This window comes from Protopterus annectens, chromosome 1.part1, assembly GCF_019279795.1.
Source record: "Protopterus annectens isolate FY-2018-M chromosome 1.part1, PAN1.0, whole genome shotgun sequence".
In the NCBI taxonomy this organism is placed as follows: domain Eukaryota; kingdom Metazoa; phylum Chordata; order Ceratodontiformes; family Protopteridae; genus Protopterus; species Protopterus annectens.
Window position 1 is genome coordinate 1,259,343,787 of NC_056726.1, and position 18,395 is coordinate 1,259,362,181.

Here is an 18,395-nt window from a genome sequence, read left to right on the forward strand (position 1 = left end):
CTGGCAAAGCATAGTGGCCTGTCAAGCATGTCATCCCAGGCAGACAGATACTGGATCCCATTTGAATGACACCAGAAGCTTAGCCAATTGTTGAAGTTGATCATCTTATCCTTGTATTGTGGTATCATTCTTGATGAAGGCAGGATGCTACTCAGGGCTAGGGTCATACCTGCCTGTGCTACAAGACTGGAGAGCTCTTCCATGTCTTTTTTCATGTAGTCCAGGGAGGTATGTCTCAGGTCATTTACACCAACATGGACAATGACAGAGTCATATTTGTACTTGCCTTGTAGTGACCTGAGTGCATGCGTTATGTGGTGGATTCTGGCACCTGACAAGCAGCTGACAATGACCTTCTCTTTGTCCAGCCTGGTGAGTGGGTTGATGGTGTGCCTGACTATAGAGTCACCTATCACTAGTGTGTTGGGTATGTTGTTTTGCCTTATGAGCTGTGGTTGTTGTTTGGGGTGTGTTGGTGGGAGGATGTTGCTTGTGTGTCTGCTTTGGAGGTCTCTGGTGCCTAGGCAGATTTAGATTTTTATTCAGAGCCTCCATATATGTCTTGGTGTTACTATGTGTGGGTTTTGGAGGTGTTGGTTTAGTTTGTCTATGTGAAGTGAGTGGGGTGCTGTGAGTTATTACCTTCTCCTCTTGACTGTCTGTTCCAGTCTTGGTTGGAGAGAGCTTTGCCTCTAGATTGGCTGTATAAGTGCATCTCTCACAAGTGTTAGTGTTTGGTGGTAGGGGGAGAGGGCTGTCTGTGTACATGAGGCAGTTGTAGCATTGCCTCAAGATGCCCAGGCTCATCAGGTAGGCTGGAGAGCACACCGGGAGCGGTCTCTTGGACATGCCTGAATAAGTAGTAAGACTGTTTGCTTTTGTTAAATGGGGAAGTAGTTGTCAAGTAGGGCAGTATATAGACTATTCCCTCCTGGCAGATGCGGGGGTTGAGTGCTGGGGGTTATTTAGTGCTGCAGCAGATTTAGAACAAGTGTTGGGCTAAAAGGTGCGGGTCTGAGTGCTTAGGCTGAAAGACTGACTAGTTATAAGGGGAAAAGTGAAGAGCAGACTTTGTGGAGGCAGGGATATTTAACCCTAAATAACCGCCGCTGCGCTGTGCGCAAAACCACGCAAATGCATGTTTTAATAGCAGAAAGATGAAAGGGATAGAAATTAGTACAAAATGGCCAATAAACTACACATTCTGAGCTGAAAACCACTCCTCCAGGGCAGATAGGCTGCTCAAAGCTCCCCACTCTCACTGGTGAACAGAGAAAATTCCTTCTATCCAAGTAATGTATGGTCAACACAGAAACTACAATAGAGCCCTGGATTCAGCAAACCCTGAAAACTGGACATGTTTTCATAATACATGCATTATCATGTTGCAAGAATGTGACAAAAAAACATTTACTTTGCAGCGTCATGCCCTGTGTATCTCCAAACACAAATAATAAAACATTGATTTTGCAGAAGCAAGCCCTCTCACCTCCATGGTGGGGCAACGTTGCCCCATACTGCCTCACATTGTTATTCATACTCCAAGATCATTGCACCTTGGAGAAAGAGCAATCAATGAAAGACAATATAATATCTGTTCCACTCTTACTTTGAGGTGCACCAAGCCTGGAAAAGCAATGAAACATGAGCGACTCACATCTCAAGCTGTTATTCCTGAGCAGCTGTGACTCAATCTCAGGTGATCCAAGCGATAAAACAGAATCTCCCTAAAGGGTAAGATTTAGTAAGATCATTGTAGAACTGTATACCTCACTGATCTAACCTATTACAGAGTACAGTGTTACATTTGGTTGTGTTTTGAAGCAGATCAATAGAAAAAAAATGCAGTGATTCCTTACTAAAAAGAAAAGGGTTATACTGATGAAAAATGTGGGCTATTTAAAAAGGCTTCTGTTATTGTTACTATATTCTGTTTCTTATCGGCTATATAAAGATGGACTTTACCTGCTCTATAAGTCAATATCTGATTTGGTTGGAGTTAAAAATCTATTCCTGGAATTCACTGCTGTTGGAGCTAAAGCTAGATTGAGAAGCTAGTACTAAAAATAAATATCAATAACGTAAAAAAGGACACATACATTATACAACCCCTTCCAAGATTATGAATTAAGTTCCCCCTTACTGTCAGAATATATCAGTCATTACCTTCCTTCAAAACTGATCTTGATATATACTAAATGGGATGTAGAAAATATCAACATTGGGTTATAGTAATCAGACTTCTTGAATGTTTATACCTCGATAATCAAACTTATGTGCTAAAAGATTTTTAAGGCTCTGCATGCTGCATTAGGTTGCAAGCTTCATCACCCAGCTAAATAAAGTAACATTTCAATGAGTGAAGGCTCAGTCCACCCCCCCCCAGCACAGACTTCAGAACTTGGCTTAATTACTGGTGTCATTCAGGGTCCCTGGATGAATATGGCTGACAGTCCTATGTGCTTTACTAAAGATGGCTTACACTTTTCTCATTGTGACTTAAATACTGGCCTACAATGTTTCCATTCCCATGCTGTCTTGTTTTAATTAATGCAAACCAGCTCTGTCTTCCAACCTAATCAAACCTAATTAGGAGAGTATAAAAATAGTGTTGCTCAGTGCTAGAAGGCCTCTCTATATCACTAGAAAATACAGGCATCTGTGGTATTACCAAATAACAATTCCAGTGTTGTAACAATACAGCATGCCTCTCTACCAGGGATCAGTTCTCTTTATCATTCAGACTATCTGAGGCTACGTCTGTGGTATTGGTGGTGTGTTCATTTTCATCTGAAACTTCTAGATTAATCGAGCTATGTAATGATCTTGAATTCTTTTACACCCCCCTCTTAACTATTAATTGCACCCCTTACCACAACCTGGCCATCTAAAAATTATCATGTGAACCTACAAATCTATGAGCCTTTGAAGTCATTAAATACCAAACAAAACTCTGACAGATAAAAAAAGTTGCTTACAAATTTCAGTTGTATATTTATTAAAAAGGAATTCAATGATGTACAATCACATGTTGCAGAGTAAATGAAAGGCACTTGAAGCATGCAAAATGGCAACTGTCATGTTTATCCCAGAAGAACTAACACATTTGAGGTTACTGATTTCAATGTATGACAGTGGGTTCAGTGCTTCCACTTTCTAAAGAAAGCTAGACATTTGGAAAATTTGCATTTGTTTTGGCAGCATTACTTCACTTTTGTAGTTAATGCCATTTGGCATGGAATGGAATGAAATAATGAAACTTTTTTATTGTAATATGTGAATTTAAATACTGAGTAAAAATGTTGAAAATAGGAAGCTATGAATAAGCATTTGCCAGCTTCACTGAATGAATATGCCATTACGTGTTTTAAAAGTAGTATAGCAGATTTTTTGCATACCTTTTTGTGATGTTTCTTTAAGAACAAAAGTAGAGAACACAATGTTTTTCTTGAAGGTAGTGTTGCACAATAAACCAAAAGCTTTTTTATAAACTGTAAATAAATAAATAACATTCTACAGCTATGAAAAATGACATTTTTCTTATTTATAAGAGATACCGAAGAGAAAAACTGCATTACAAGGTTTGAATCACAATATAAAAACTATGAAAACTTAGCCACAATACATAAACTTAAAAAAGATAATCATATATAAGATGATTTTCAAAATATTTGCCTTGGTTTAACAAAATGTTATTTGAAATTCATGAAGATAATATACTGTACAGTGGAACTGTTATACACAAGGTGATCAGTCTAAATATTGCAAATCCTGACAATACAGCAAAGAGAGTTAAAGCTCTGCAAACAAGCTTTATCAGCCAGTCATGTATTTGATTCTGTCAGTGTCCACTTATAAATTGTGTGCATCAGGCCATATAAAGCTGTGCAAACAAGCTTTATCAGCTAGTCATGTGTTTGATTCTGTCAGTTCACACTTACAAATTGTGTGCATCAGGCCATATAAAGCTTTGCAAACAAGCTTTATCAGCTAGTCATGTGTTTGATTCTGTCAGTGTCCACTTATAAACTGTGTGCATCAGGCCATATAAAGTTCTGCAAACAAGGTTTATCAGCTAGTCATGTGTTTGATTCTGTCAGTCTCCACTTACAAATTGTGTGCATCAGGCCATGTAAAGCTCTACAAGCAAGTTTTATCAGCTAGTCGTGTTTGATTCTGTCAGCTTCCACTTACAAATTGTGTGCATCAGGCCATTGTTCCCAGATCCCTCATAAAATCAGATAGTTGTTGTATGATAAATAAATATTAGTACATTTGATTCTCGGCTGGAGCGCCTTCTGTATGGAGTCTGCATGTCCTCCCCGCAGTCGAATGATGTTAAAGGCATGCAGGTAGGTGTGAGCGTGAATGGGTGTGCCTTCTTTGAAGGGTAGGGCGTCGGGCTGGCAACTCAGCACCGTAAAAATCTACTGCCAATCATTAGCAGACAGGAGTTCCGCTGTGGCGACCCCTAACCGGGAAAAGCTGAAAGGACACTACTATATTCTGCTATGAATACATAAACAGGACACAGTTCTTAATAATGATACACTATAAGTATTATGAAACCAGAAGCATCATGCATTGCATGATGTAGCATTATCATTTAAAATGTGAATGAAACACGCTGGTGGCATAGAGGGCTGAACTTTCAATTACAACCCAGCCAGCCTGGGCTTGAATAGGATTAATGACTCAGGTGACTGATGGAGATATTGGGAGAGAAGGAGGGAGGGATGGGTGTGTCAATCCCTGGGGTGTAGGGTTCCATAGGTGCTCCCTGTCATAATTCTTGGTGGAGGCTTGGACATCATGATGAGGGGGAGTGGTCAAAGAGGGAAAAGGGTGGTTGACATGACTGAGCTGCTGTGCAAGTGGGGTGATACTCTACACTTCCCCAGTGAACGCCTGCCACTCAGACATGAACATATGTGATCAGTGCTCTATCTCAGTAAACAAAATGAAATATATAAATGCCACATTGGGAGATGGGAGTAACAGCATAGGCCATCAAAATGTAAATACCTCCTGGCTGGAAGGAGACAGATAGCCATCCATGATGCCCTTAGGATCTCTGCCAGCCCCCCCCCCCTGCATTGGAACAAGGTCAGGGGACACAGGAGACTCTGGTGGATACATCATCAGAGTCCTCTTTGACAAGAGGGCAACATTTCATGCAACAGCATGTTGATAACAGAATTAAACCTGACTGTGCCAGTAACATGTAAAAAAATATTATAAGACAAAAGGCATAGCCCTAGAAAATTGTAAAAAGATGAGTGAATCAGTAGGTGAACTGAAAGCCATTACAAATAAGGTTGCCTACCACAGCACCTTAGTTAATAAAGAAATGGTGTCTTTCGGCTTTTCCCGGTTAGGGGTCACCACAGCGGAACTCCGGTCCGCTAATGATTGGCAGTAGATTTTTACATACTGGCTTGCCGGGCCTAACGCACAACCTTCAACGAAGGAATGCCCATTCACGCATGTCGCTACACAGAAGACACCGACGGGGATGGGAGGGTGGCCTAATGGTTAAGGTGTTTGCCTTACAAACACAAGGTGCAGGGTTTGAGTCTCACAAGGGATAATTGGCATGGCTTACAATGGCTCGCAAGGGCAGTTAGCTTTAGTACTAACCTATGAACCTAACCTATGAACCTATGAACTGAGATCCTCTTGGAAGTAGTATGTGCTGATTTTGTACTTGTAAATGGTTAGCATTCATAGCTCACATCACAAAATTACTTTTAAATCATATATTCAGAGATACAGTGCCATCACTATGTCTTAGCAATGTATGTTGTACATACCATGCTTTACATTGTCCTGGATCATCCAGTTATTTGGAATGCCTCACAGTCGACTGTATTTGTAGGAAGAGTGTGGCTGTGGTGTTGCTATAACATACAAGCATATCTAACATGTGAAGTGTTGTAATGTATTCTGCTTCCATCTCTGCCTGTTAAAGTGTGCCTCACCTAGCCAACTGGCTGCATTTGCCCATATTTTCCTATAGCAGTACCTGCTAGTTAACCCTTAGTGTTGTAAGCGGATGTGTGCACACTTTTGTACAGTGTTGTGTGTATATGTTGTCATTTATTATTAGTAACCTACTGTTTGCACTATGAATGCGAATATTCTACTGTATGTGCATTTGACTGCAATATGCATGTTTCCTACTTTTCAATGCACTGTCATTTTTAGGTCCATGATGTATATCATTCTCTATATTACATGTTACTTTTAATTTAATTACATTTTATAATTTATTAATTTGTTAAGTGAACTGGTCATCATGGACTCTTTTCAGGCACAACCCATGACACAAAGGCAAGGATAAATGCAATGCATATGGGCACTTTAGAGTAGGCTATCAAACAGCAAGTTTTGCAGAATTGGAAGGAAACCACTGTACACACAGCAAGCCCTTGCAGATATTGGCATAATGGTTGAGGTGTTTACCTTTCAGACACAAGGTGTCAGGTTTGATTCTCACATCAGGTAATTGGCTAGGCTTAAAAATGGCCCACAAAGGCAGTAGTCTAATATAAATCTATGAACCTAACATATGATGAGAGTATAAAAAGTCTACAGAGACTGGAATTAGGAGTGAGACCCAACTCTTGGAACTGCGATGATATTATCTGAAGCATTCAGAGTTCTGAAGACAGACGTTCCAGTTGGGGGGGGGGGGTGTCTGCTTTCACTTCAGAACTTCTCTACAGTGAAAGCATGGTTTATTTCACCAGCTACCTGTCCATGCAACCCAGCATCTTTTTTTTTGTTTGACCTTTGCCCATAACTGCTATTAGTTAGAAAGGAAAAACATCTATAGCATGTCTCATCTATGACTAGGCTACACCTTGCCTGGGCAGACACATTCTGTATATGGTATTTCATCTACCATACAACTTCCTTTTATTCAACATGAGCAGTGTAGTGTTTAATGTCTGTTGTTGCTGGTCTTACAGTACTTTTCCAGAAAGTATGTTTTTTATATATCAGTTGTGGCTTGTTCTTTATTCTGTGCATATGTGTGTGTGTGTGTGTGTGTGTGTGGGGTCTGTTTTTTGGCTACCACAGGCCCTCATTTGTATGGACTTAAAGTGCATGCTGCAGACCCAATGGAAGTTGGATGCAAAGATCAAACAAATTAATGGTCAGAAACATGTCAGTCAAAGCAGCCATTTTATTTTATTTTATTTTATTTAATATTTGTTTACCAGGAAAGTCTGACTGGGCAAGGTTGACCATTTTCAGTAGAGGCCAGGGGAGAAAAGCTCCATATATTATGATAAACTATCAGCATACAAAAAGTTAGAAAATAATTTTACAATATGTCAGAAAATAAATATACTAACATTTGGTGGACAATCTGAGATGAGTATCAGTAGTACAAGGGAGAAACATAGATATACAAGCCATAGGTACATCTATCAACATTCATCAGAAGAGTAGCTTAATACATAATACCAAATTTGTCAGAAGAGTATCTTAATACATAATACTATGAACTATGGCATACCATGCGATATATGAGGTTATATATGTTTGAAACTATAGCAAGCTATTGAATGCTTCTAGAAAGAGGGGAGTGTTGTAGACAGAGCTAGGGTGTGAAAGAGTTAGCCTTGGTCAGTGCATGTACATATCCAAGACTTGGTGAGGTAGAATTTTAGTTGATTTTTAAAACTAATTTTGCTTGCCTGAGTCCTGATTTCAAGTGGGAGAGAGTTCAAAATTCTTGAAATAGTGCAGGAGTAAAGGGAATCTCCTCAGATGTATCTGCTTTTGGAAACTTTGACCAGCCATTTTTTGGTGGACCTTAGCAGTCGGCTGTTGGAGTAATGGTTAATTAAGCCATTTAAGTTTGGAGTTCTGTTGGGGTGGTATAGAATTTGGTGAGCTAGAGTGAGTTGGTTTTGGGTCAGTAAGTTTGGTAATTCAAGCCAGGAAAGTTTTGAAGGGCTAACCAATGGTGAGATCTGTAAGAAGAATCAGTAGCAAATTTTGCTATCTTGATGTAACAAGTGGATAGTTTGTTTAAATTGCCTTTATTTAGGCTAACTAGAACAGGGGAGACATAGAGTAATGTGGAGAGTAGGTGGGTTCTTGCTATGATAGATTTACTATTGTGGGTCAGATAGCTTTTACATCTATACAGTGTACCTATTTTTATGGTTTGAGCTATGTGCTTGTCAAATTTCATGTTCTGGTCGATGATGACACCTAGTAGCTTAGTATGTGCAACAGGTGTGATATGGGTGTTGTTGGAGGCAATAATTGTAAAAGAGGGAATGAGGTCTGTAGCTTTTGGGGGTGAAACAGCATAAGCTTGGCATTTTTGGTGTTGAGTATTAATTGAAAGTCTAATAATTATAACCAGGTTTCAATGGCTGTGAAGGATTATTGGGTTGTTTTCTATTGGAGTTGGAGAGAGGAGGCTGAACAGATTAGAGTAGAGTTGTTGGCATATTGAACTAAGCTTGCATGGAGGGTGGCTTTATGAAAGTTGCTGGTGAATACTGTGAAGAGCAGGGATCTTTACATATATCACTGCTAGAATATCCCTTACCCCTTGCATACTTTCATCTGAACTTACCTTACATTGCACTGATTGTTTTTCACTTTTGACCTTGATTCTTCCCTTCCTTGGCTCTACATGCTCCGTTCACCCTACAGGCTGACTCCGCTCCCCTACCCTACCCCCAAATTACACCCACCCCAATACCCTTACACTTATACTTAGCTAGCCACTCCCACCACTTCCACCATCCAATCCAAACTACCCACCATACTCCCAAAATCTCCTCCCACAGTTCATCCATTATAGTAAGCCTACCTTTCAGACTTTACTGCCAAACACAACTTATCCTGATAAACTACTAAACAATTAACCTAAACCATAATCTCTTACTCAAACTAATTTCAAAACTTAACTCACCCCCTACTTCTGCTCTAATAAACCAACATCATGACCCTCAAATCTGTATCCCTACTTACTCAAATAATACTTCTAATTACCTTAACGTACCTACATTATATCACCCAACCTACTAATGCAAACCACCCCCCCATTTCACACCACTACCCCATCCTCTACAAGGTACACATCTACTGTTACTCATATATCTCCCAGTCTCTACCCCCTCAACACTAGCATGGTCTTCCTCTATAGACTCCTACCTAACTCTAAAATCACTGTTCCCAACTACACTAGTCTAATGTCCACAAAACTCTCTACCTGTATACTACACCCCAAACAAACCAAATGCCTCATCCATCATCTTATCTCTATCCTACTCTCTGGGGACATCCACCCAAACCCAGGCTCCTCTACCACACTGCATCCAACTCCCCAAGCAACAGGCAAACCTTTCCACTTCTCAGCTCTAAATGCTCTGAGCCTATGTAACAAAATTCCAAACCTTCATGCCTGGCTTCTACATAACCAGCACAACATTCTCTCCATCTCAGAAACTTGGCATAAGCCCCACATACAAAATTCTGAAATAACTCCTCTCAACTACCACATATATAGGAATGACAGAACACAAAAAAGGGAGGTGGTGTAGCACTCCTTTTCTCGGCATCTCTCTTAGTCCACCCCTATAACAAACTTTTTCCCAAATTTGGCAAGGCAGAAATAATACCAGCCCTAATTCACCTAAACAAGCATAAACTCATATTTGTTCTCTCCCTCTATATTCCCCCTGGTGACAATATCTCATCCCTTGAAGATATTCTCTCCTGGATCTCTACCAACATTACTCATGAAACCATAATCCTGGGGGACATGAACATAAACTGGGCCATAATCCAATCTCCCACTAACTCACTCAATATTAACTTATATAACTTTACACAACTAATCAATTCCACTACCAGGCCTTCCAAGAACTCCATCACTGGAACTACAATAGAGTGGATTCTAGTAGCCCATCCTCACTATATCGCTGATAGTGGTATTCTCCCAGACCCACTAGCTGACCATTTCCCCACTTTTGCCCACTGTCTCCCCTCTTCTATACAACTAACTCACACCTATATTTCCACTTGTTGCCTAAAGAACTTCAATGCTGAAACCTTCTCAAATGCACTAAAAAGCACAGACTGGAACCGATTAAAAACTCTTTCCCTAGATAATGGTCTATCCTACTTTAACTCTACTTTCACAAACCTGCTCAACTCCTTTGTCCCTCTAAAAACAAAATGTATAAAAAGTAACCCTGCAACACTGGCTAACCAAAAACATCTTAGCTACTATGCGACTTCGTGACAAAGCCTGGACATGTTACCATAAAAATAAAACCACTATCACCCTAAACAAATATAAAACACTATGAAATAAAGTAAAAAAAAATATTACCTTAGAACGCAAATCCTATTCCTCCACACTCCAAACCAACCACACCACCAATCCCAAACTATTTTGGAAAGGAATCTCAGCTCTCCTCAACCCGGGAAAAAATGAAAACCCTTGCCCCAACTCAGATGCCTCTGACATGGACTTGGCCATCCAATTTAACTCTTTCTTCATAGATTCCATAAGCAAGCTAACATCATCCTTTACCAACACCTCTACAACCCCTCCTCAGCATTCTCCCACATCCCTTCCTCCCCTAGCATCCCTTGCCCCCAACCTCCACCTTTCTCTATCAATCCCATCTCTATATCCACCATAAAAAACTTCTCCTAAAATTAAAACCTGGTTCCAATGCCCCTGATGAAATTCCCTCTTACTTCCTAAAAGTAGCAGCAGAAGCCATTGCTCTCCCTATTGGCATACTAATTAATCGGTCTATCTCTGAAAACCAGGTCCCCCAGCTCTGGAAGAAGGCCTTTATTATTCTTCTCCATAAAGGTGGCAATAATAATGACATCCCAAATTTTCGCTCTATCGCCATCCTATCCCCTATTTTTAAGCTTCTTGAAAAGTGTGTACACCAACAATTCTTACCCTACCTAATCAATAATCAGCTTCTTACCCTCACACAACATGACTTTACACCAGGTCATAGTACCTCCACTGCCCTCCTCTCTTTCTAGAAACAATCAACAAAGCCCGAGACTCTGACCCCTTTGTATCCACTCTTTTCCTTGACCTTTCTAAGGCATTTGACACTATTTCCCACAACCTCCTTCTTACCAAACTCTCTAAACTTAACCTATCCCCTTCCTCTACCCAGCAGTTCTCAAGCTATCTCACAAACAGGTAACAAGCAGTTAAATGGAAAAAAGCTACTTCACCCTTCCTTAATAGATCCACAGGTGTCCCCCAAGGTTCCATTCTAGGCCCCCTACTATTCAACATATTTATAAATGATTTCTTCCAAGCCATTCCTAACTCCAGTCTCATCCAATATGGCGATGATTCTACTATAATCTGTTCCTCCCCTTCCATCACAGTTCTAAACAATCTAACACAAGCCACCTTCTCTTCCACTGAACAGTGGATGCTCAACAACCATCTAGCCCTTAATGCAACCAAAACAAAACTTATGTTATTAAATGCATCCAAAACCTCTTCCCTAGACAAACAATCCTTCATAATTACCAGCAATAATAATACCCCCCTAGAACTAGTTTCTGACACAAAATTACTAGGAATTATCATTGACAATCAACTAAAATTTGATAAGCATCTACAAGCAAATATAAAAAAAAACATAAAAAATTAGGTATGCTTTACTGCCACAGTCACTTTATCTCTCCCACCACCAGGATTACACTAGTTAAAAAATACCTCATCCCATCTCTTTTATATGGTGCATCTATCCTAACCAGCCTACAATCTTCGCTCAAAACCAAACTTGTTATAACAAAATATCCAAATTTGCAGCAGGTCATAGAGCCTCTTCTCACCATTGTAATTCCCTTCACCAACTAAGTTGGCTAGAATAACCAAACTTCCTTACATATACCCAGCTCATCCAAGCACACAAACTCATTTATAACCAGTCTCTCTGCCACTCCCTAGCAAATACCTTTGAAATGCATAAACCAGATAGACTCCTAAGATTAAATTCCCAAAACCTAATTAAATTGCATAAACCAACACATCCTGCTGGGAATCAATTGATGTCCTTCTCTCTTGCATGCCTCTAGAACTCTTTCCCTTCCCCCATCTGCACCACCAGCAGTCTCTCCTTGTTTAAAACCTCACTGCACTCACACCTTACTTCACAATGGAAATGCTCTTGCTCTCATCCAACCTAATTCTACCACACTTTCTTCCTAATTTTCCAAACTTTGTTGTCTGTCACTACCTCCTAAAGTTTTACATTCCTTGGGACTTTCCCTCAAAAAAAAAATACTACTTACTGAATTAACCTGATGTAATTTTCCTAATGAAAATCTTTTTTTATTTCTGTATTATGTAGCATCTATTTGAATTGTGCAATATGGGTTTGTACTATACAAAATATGTATTTAACATTTAATTGAAATGTATATTATGGATTTGTGCTCTTTCTGTACTATGTATTTGTACTTCTCTGGAGCTTTTCTCCCCAGAACTCCATTGAAAATGGGATCCTTGTAGCCCAACGAACTATCCTGGAAAACAAACTGCAAATAAATAAAATAAATAAATAAATCTGAGTATAGATCCTTGGAGAATGCCTAAGGTAACAGGGAGAAAGGGGGATAGAGAGTCCTGCTACATAACGGCTTGCTTCCAGTTTGAAAGATAGTCCTTAAACCATAGGAGTGTAGAGTTATTTAGTTTAAGTTCTGAGAGAGAAGTCAGTAATTTGTTATGGGAAACAGTATCAAATGCTTTGGAGAGGTCCAAAAAGACAGTTGATATCAAATTGCTTGCATTCTGCTGTTGATTAATGTGGTTGGTGAAGCTGATAAGGGCATTGGTGGTGCTGTGGCCTGGGGAAAATGCGCATTGAGTTTCAGCTAGGAGATTGTTGGCTAGAAGATGTTTTAGTAGTTGGAAATGTATACATTTCTCTAGTATTTTAGACATTTATGACTATTGGCCAGAAGTTAGATAATTTGGTTGAGTCAGCCCCTTTGTGTAGAGGTATTATGTGTGAGACTTTCCAGAGTAGTGGGTCTTGTTGCTAAGAGATTGACCTATTTATAATTATGGAGACCGGGTATGAAATAGCCTTGGATGCAATCCAGAGGTATTCTGCTGGGAGTTTATCAGCTGCTAGGGTAGAGGGTTTTAGTTTGGTCAGGTATCTGAAGATGGTGCTGGTCTGGACTGGTTGGAGATTTAAATAGCTTTGGTTAGTTGGGGAGTTAGGCAGGTTTGGGAGGGTTATAGGTGATGAGTTTTTGCCAACTTTAAAATGAAGTTGGTAAAATATTAATTTACTAGTGTTGCATTGTTGTTTGTAGATGTGTCAATGTTAGGGGGTGGGGTAATAGTTTTACCTGGTTAGAGAATGTTATTTATATAGCTGCCCAGAATTTTTGCAGGTTAACATTATGCTTGGGTTGTATATTTGTATAGTGAGTTTTCTTATCCATTCTTATCTGTTTCTTAGCCTTATTTCTTAATTCAAAGAAAAGTTGCCTGTTAGTAGTAGTTTTGTTATGATGCCAGGTGTCCCGTGCTTGAGGAATGGCTTATCTGTCCCAAATTAACAGACATTAATAAACACTTACAAGATGAGCGGAATCCTGAAACAGATTTTTCTGTAACACAAAAAGCACTTCCAGTGGCACTTAATTATTTCTTGTGCAAATTGCTGTTGCTGTAAAGCACTTTCTCAGTTTGTAGCACTTTAGCAGTGTCAGCCGACCTAAGTGTTATTCAATTATTAGTGGCAAATTAGGGAGATGCTAAAGATGTTTATGACTTTATTTACTTTTTTTTTTCAAATGACACAAGTATTATTAATTCTGATATTTAGTACTTTGAATAGTGATGGAGTTGCACTGTTTCTGAATTTCATTACTTCTTCCTTTCTTTTCCTGCTTATAGTAAGCACTTTTTTTATATTTGTCATATTGCCTTGCTAGCTGTGAGCAAGCATCCTGGTGTCTTCTAACCTATATGTAGACCTACCTTTTGCTGGTGGAATTACTTAACTTTGGAGTTAACATGAAAGCACAAAGTATATTCAAAATATCACTAAAAATTTTTCTCAAAAAACAAAAAGGCACAAAGTGCCACACTTGCTCTTGTAGCTGATATCTCACTATTTCACCCACATGTATATAGATGGAATGATTTTTATTAAAGTAAAACAAGAATCACAGAAAGACCAAGAAAGAAAAAGGCGATGAAGTCATGAATAAGAGAAGATGAGCCCCAACATGTCAGTAGTTGATTTGTGGTACATCAATACTGTGGCAATCAGACAGCAAATTAATATATAGTAACACCATCCATCTCCAAAGTTGCTCAGATTGTAAATGTAATGGCATCTACATTTCTTTCCTACATGAACCTCTACCTCTGTCTTATATTAACTTAATTATAGCTACATATTATTAAAACATTCTTCCTTTTTCTATGTCAGACACTTTCCTCACCCTATTAGAACCGTGATTCTCCATAAATATGAAAATATACACATAAAACAGTATTTTGCATGTATTATCCTACGGCATAGTCTCATACCTAACATTTTAGTCTTTCTACATTTTTATTTTACTTTTGTATGTTACAACTTTTTTTATGTCTCCTTGACAAAAAAAGTCAGTTTTTAATATGCTCTTACAGTTCCTGATCTCACCTGTAGGTGTTGTCTGTCTGTCCTAGGAACAGTGCAACAATCAGTGACTTTTAAGATTTGTCAATCATTGCCTATGACAGTTACTTCATGAAATGCAGATGACTTGGTGCAGTCACTTATAAGGAAATAACCATGATGGCTTTTTCTTGACTTTCTACAATTAACTTATATCAGTACTTAGCGGAGCCCTAATGTCCACATTTCCCAGCATTCTGTTTAAATCATTCATGCATATCATTTGAAATGTAAGCATCCTGTCAACCAGAGTTTGCATGAGAAGTGTAAGGCATGTGTTTGTTAAAACTCGCACCTTCTGGCTCCATCTTTAATCGTTAATTCTCCAACTTTCATAGAACGTTACTTTTCCAAAGGTGAGTAACTGCAGACATGTTATTTATTTCACTGCTTAACGATTTTTGGTTAAGATAACTTTAACATGATAAAAGCTGACACATTCCGAGAGGTTATCAGATGATGTTGTGTACTTACACCATACAAAGTAACACTTTAAAATATGTGTAAACTTCTAACTGATTTCATGTGTTAATTGAAGATTTCACATATCACATGTGATACAGCTAATTTTATCCCCTACACTAGCATTCCATGAAAAGCAATCAATGATCAACATATTTTTTTGCATAGCTATGTATATTGTATAATGTTCTGTTTTGTCATGGCATATTGCATACGTCCAAGTCATGACAGCAATGCAAAGAGGCAACAAAGCTAACCCAGCCAAAATATGTATGTTTGTAAATAAATCAATAAATAAATAAAACAAGCAATGATATGCTGGCATCTTTTGCTATGTACTATATAAAGCAATACCGCTTCACATTTTTATGTAAACATTAGCATTCTGTAGTGTAACCTTAAAACACAACACAGCCTAAATCACAAATCTAATTTTTCTATTATTCAGAAGAATCACCATGAAGTAGCCCATAAAAACACACTGAAACAGTAAATTTAGCAGCATGCTAATAAATATACATAATAATTATTTTTGTAACCATCACACCCAACCCTTCCTTCTTTTATTCCCTCTCAAAACACCTAACCAGCATTTACTACCAGCTCCTCTCCTTTTTCAGCACATCAGGTGTACAAGACTCACCTGAACCTCCCCCTGACATGATCTGACCCATGTCTGGAGCCAGAGAGGGGATGAAGGGCACTGCTGCAGTATCACACTCTTGCTGTTGGGGAGTGTGTCCTAACCACCCACCATCCTGCGGCAGTGACATCTGCAATCACTGCCTTCTAGAGGTATATGCACACTTTCACAAATGTGCACCTTTCCAACAAACCAGTATATCTCTTGCAGTCCAGAGCTCACTAGACTATTAATGCTGCTACTTCAGTACATCTGGGCTGTCTCCCACCTCCCAAGGATGGGTGATCTGTCATTGTCCTATATAGAAATGCAGTAACATGTAAGTGTGAGGTGTAATAACAAACAATGGAGCACAGATTATCCAAGCTGGCCCAATCTACAGGATAGATTGTTGCATGTGTACAATATGCAGGGGTCCATGTGTTAGGTTGTTGTGTGTTCAATATTGTCTGGAAGTGGTTAGCATGTAGGCATGGAGGGTTGTGTCTCAGTGGCCTATGGGCAGTACTGTGGGTGACAGGGCCATGTTCTAACAACTGCAATGCCAACTACAAAGCTTCTCAGCAATACCCATGTCAGCAGTCGTCCATACTCACTGTCCAGATGTCAATATCTGTCACCGTCTGAAAGATGGACATGCCATGAATGTGGGCCCATACATACACAAAGTACACAGGTGGAAGTACCCTAGACAGAGTACATAAAATGTAAGTGTCAACTGCACACGACTTTGGAATTGTACATACGGGTTAGCAGCACATTGGTTGTCTGTGTAGTATGGAATACTGATGTAGTCTGGCCAGTCACTGGCAGACCACAAAAGGCACAGTTATGTAGTAATGAGAGACTGTCTATGTCCCCACACAAGGCAGCATAAGGGGGATGTCCCATGTATATCTGTGAGTCAGCTGCAAGTAGCTTCCATATCACACATGCACTCAGCTCACCCCACCATCAGCAACAGGTTTATCACAGGTCATATCCTTACTGTTGGGAATGAGTACAGTATGACCCCCCTTCTGTATGGGAATGTCCACAGAATGCAGCATGCTGAAGAGGTGTCCCATGCAGGTGTGGCCCTAGCTGTAAGCAGCACCCTGCCTGCATCCAGACCAATGGATTAATATGGACAGGAACTATTGCCATTAACATCTTGCACGCTTACCCTGTCACCCCAGGGAAATCCACTGGCTCACAGCCTGGGAATGTAGGAGTGACAGAATATACTGGCCTGCTACAGATGGCCTGCATCACTACCAAATAGCATACAGTCCTCTGTCAAAGACCTGTGCCTCACCAGTAGTGCCAGTGTATAGTATCTCATTGGGTCCCAACTAACAACATAACACAGTCAACAGAACACAAATGCAAGGCCATGTTGACAAATCCTGGTAGCATCCCCACCATATCCTACTGCATGAACTGTGGACCGGCCCCTAAATAACGCTGGGATGAAGGGACAACTAAAAGGATACTTCTCAGATATCGCTCGCATAATGTTAGGAAGGGGATAGAATAACAAAGTGGGGGGGTGTAGAAGCATGAGCTTCATGGAGTGTGTGAAGTCTGAATGCCTGAAGTGTGCCCATACTACGCCTGCCTGCAAACCCAGTAATGGGTGGTTACAAACCTGCTTGTAAACCACAATGTGAAGGGGAACTGACTAGATATATGAGCCCTGCCTCTGGGTAACCTGGGTGAATCTGTACAGCTGAGAGGTATGGCCACAGCAGGATATGGCCATTCTGTTACTTCGCTATATGTACAAGAAGTGGATACTCAGCCCTCATAATACCAAGGTGCTGGACCATTTACACAGACCCATCAGTAAGTGTCTACAGCTACCCCTCCAGAATGACATGAGTGTGCAAGAATATGTAGGCTGCAGACCACAATACTGGACACAGCTTCATTCATTTTGTATTTCCCAGGAAATAACTGTAATCAAATAAGTATACCAGTCAGTAGTTGATGACATAATACATCACAGTGTAAAACAGTACATATGTCTGAATATCTCTGCTAACACCAACTATGTAACACTAGCAGCACAGACAGCAACAGTTGCAGTACCCCACTATCTGTCACCAATTGTGACTCCATATTGTCAACCTATCTACAGATATCCTGCAGAAACAGGTTGCTAACTGTAGGTGTAGGATACCAAACCCTGAACTGGAGTACAACCTACAGGGAATGGATTCACATAATACAGAAAGTCATACTGAGCATGCTCCTACACTTAGAGAAATAAAGCCTACGTCTGACAACAACAGTGGACTATACATATCTGTCAGTCGCAGATGTCTGTGCACACACACCACACTGCACACCATTCATGCTTTGCACACACATTGGATAGGAATACTCACACATATCCTAGGCCAACACACTATAATATGTCAAACATACGCACACACAGATGTGGGGAAGAGAGAGACAGACAGTGCAGAGAGATTTCCATTATGAGGCCTGTCCCACCAACTACACATCCAATTGGCCGATATCACATGATGTGCTATCAATCACTGTAGACATTGCTTTTGGTAGCCATCAGCCCTATAATG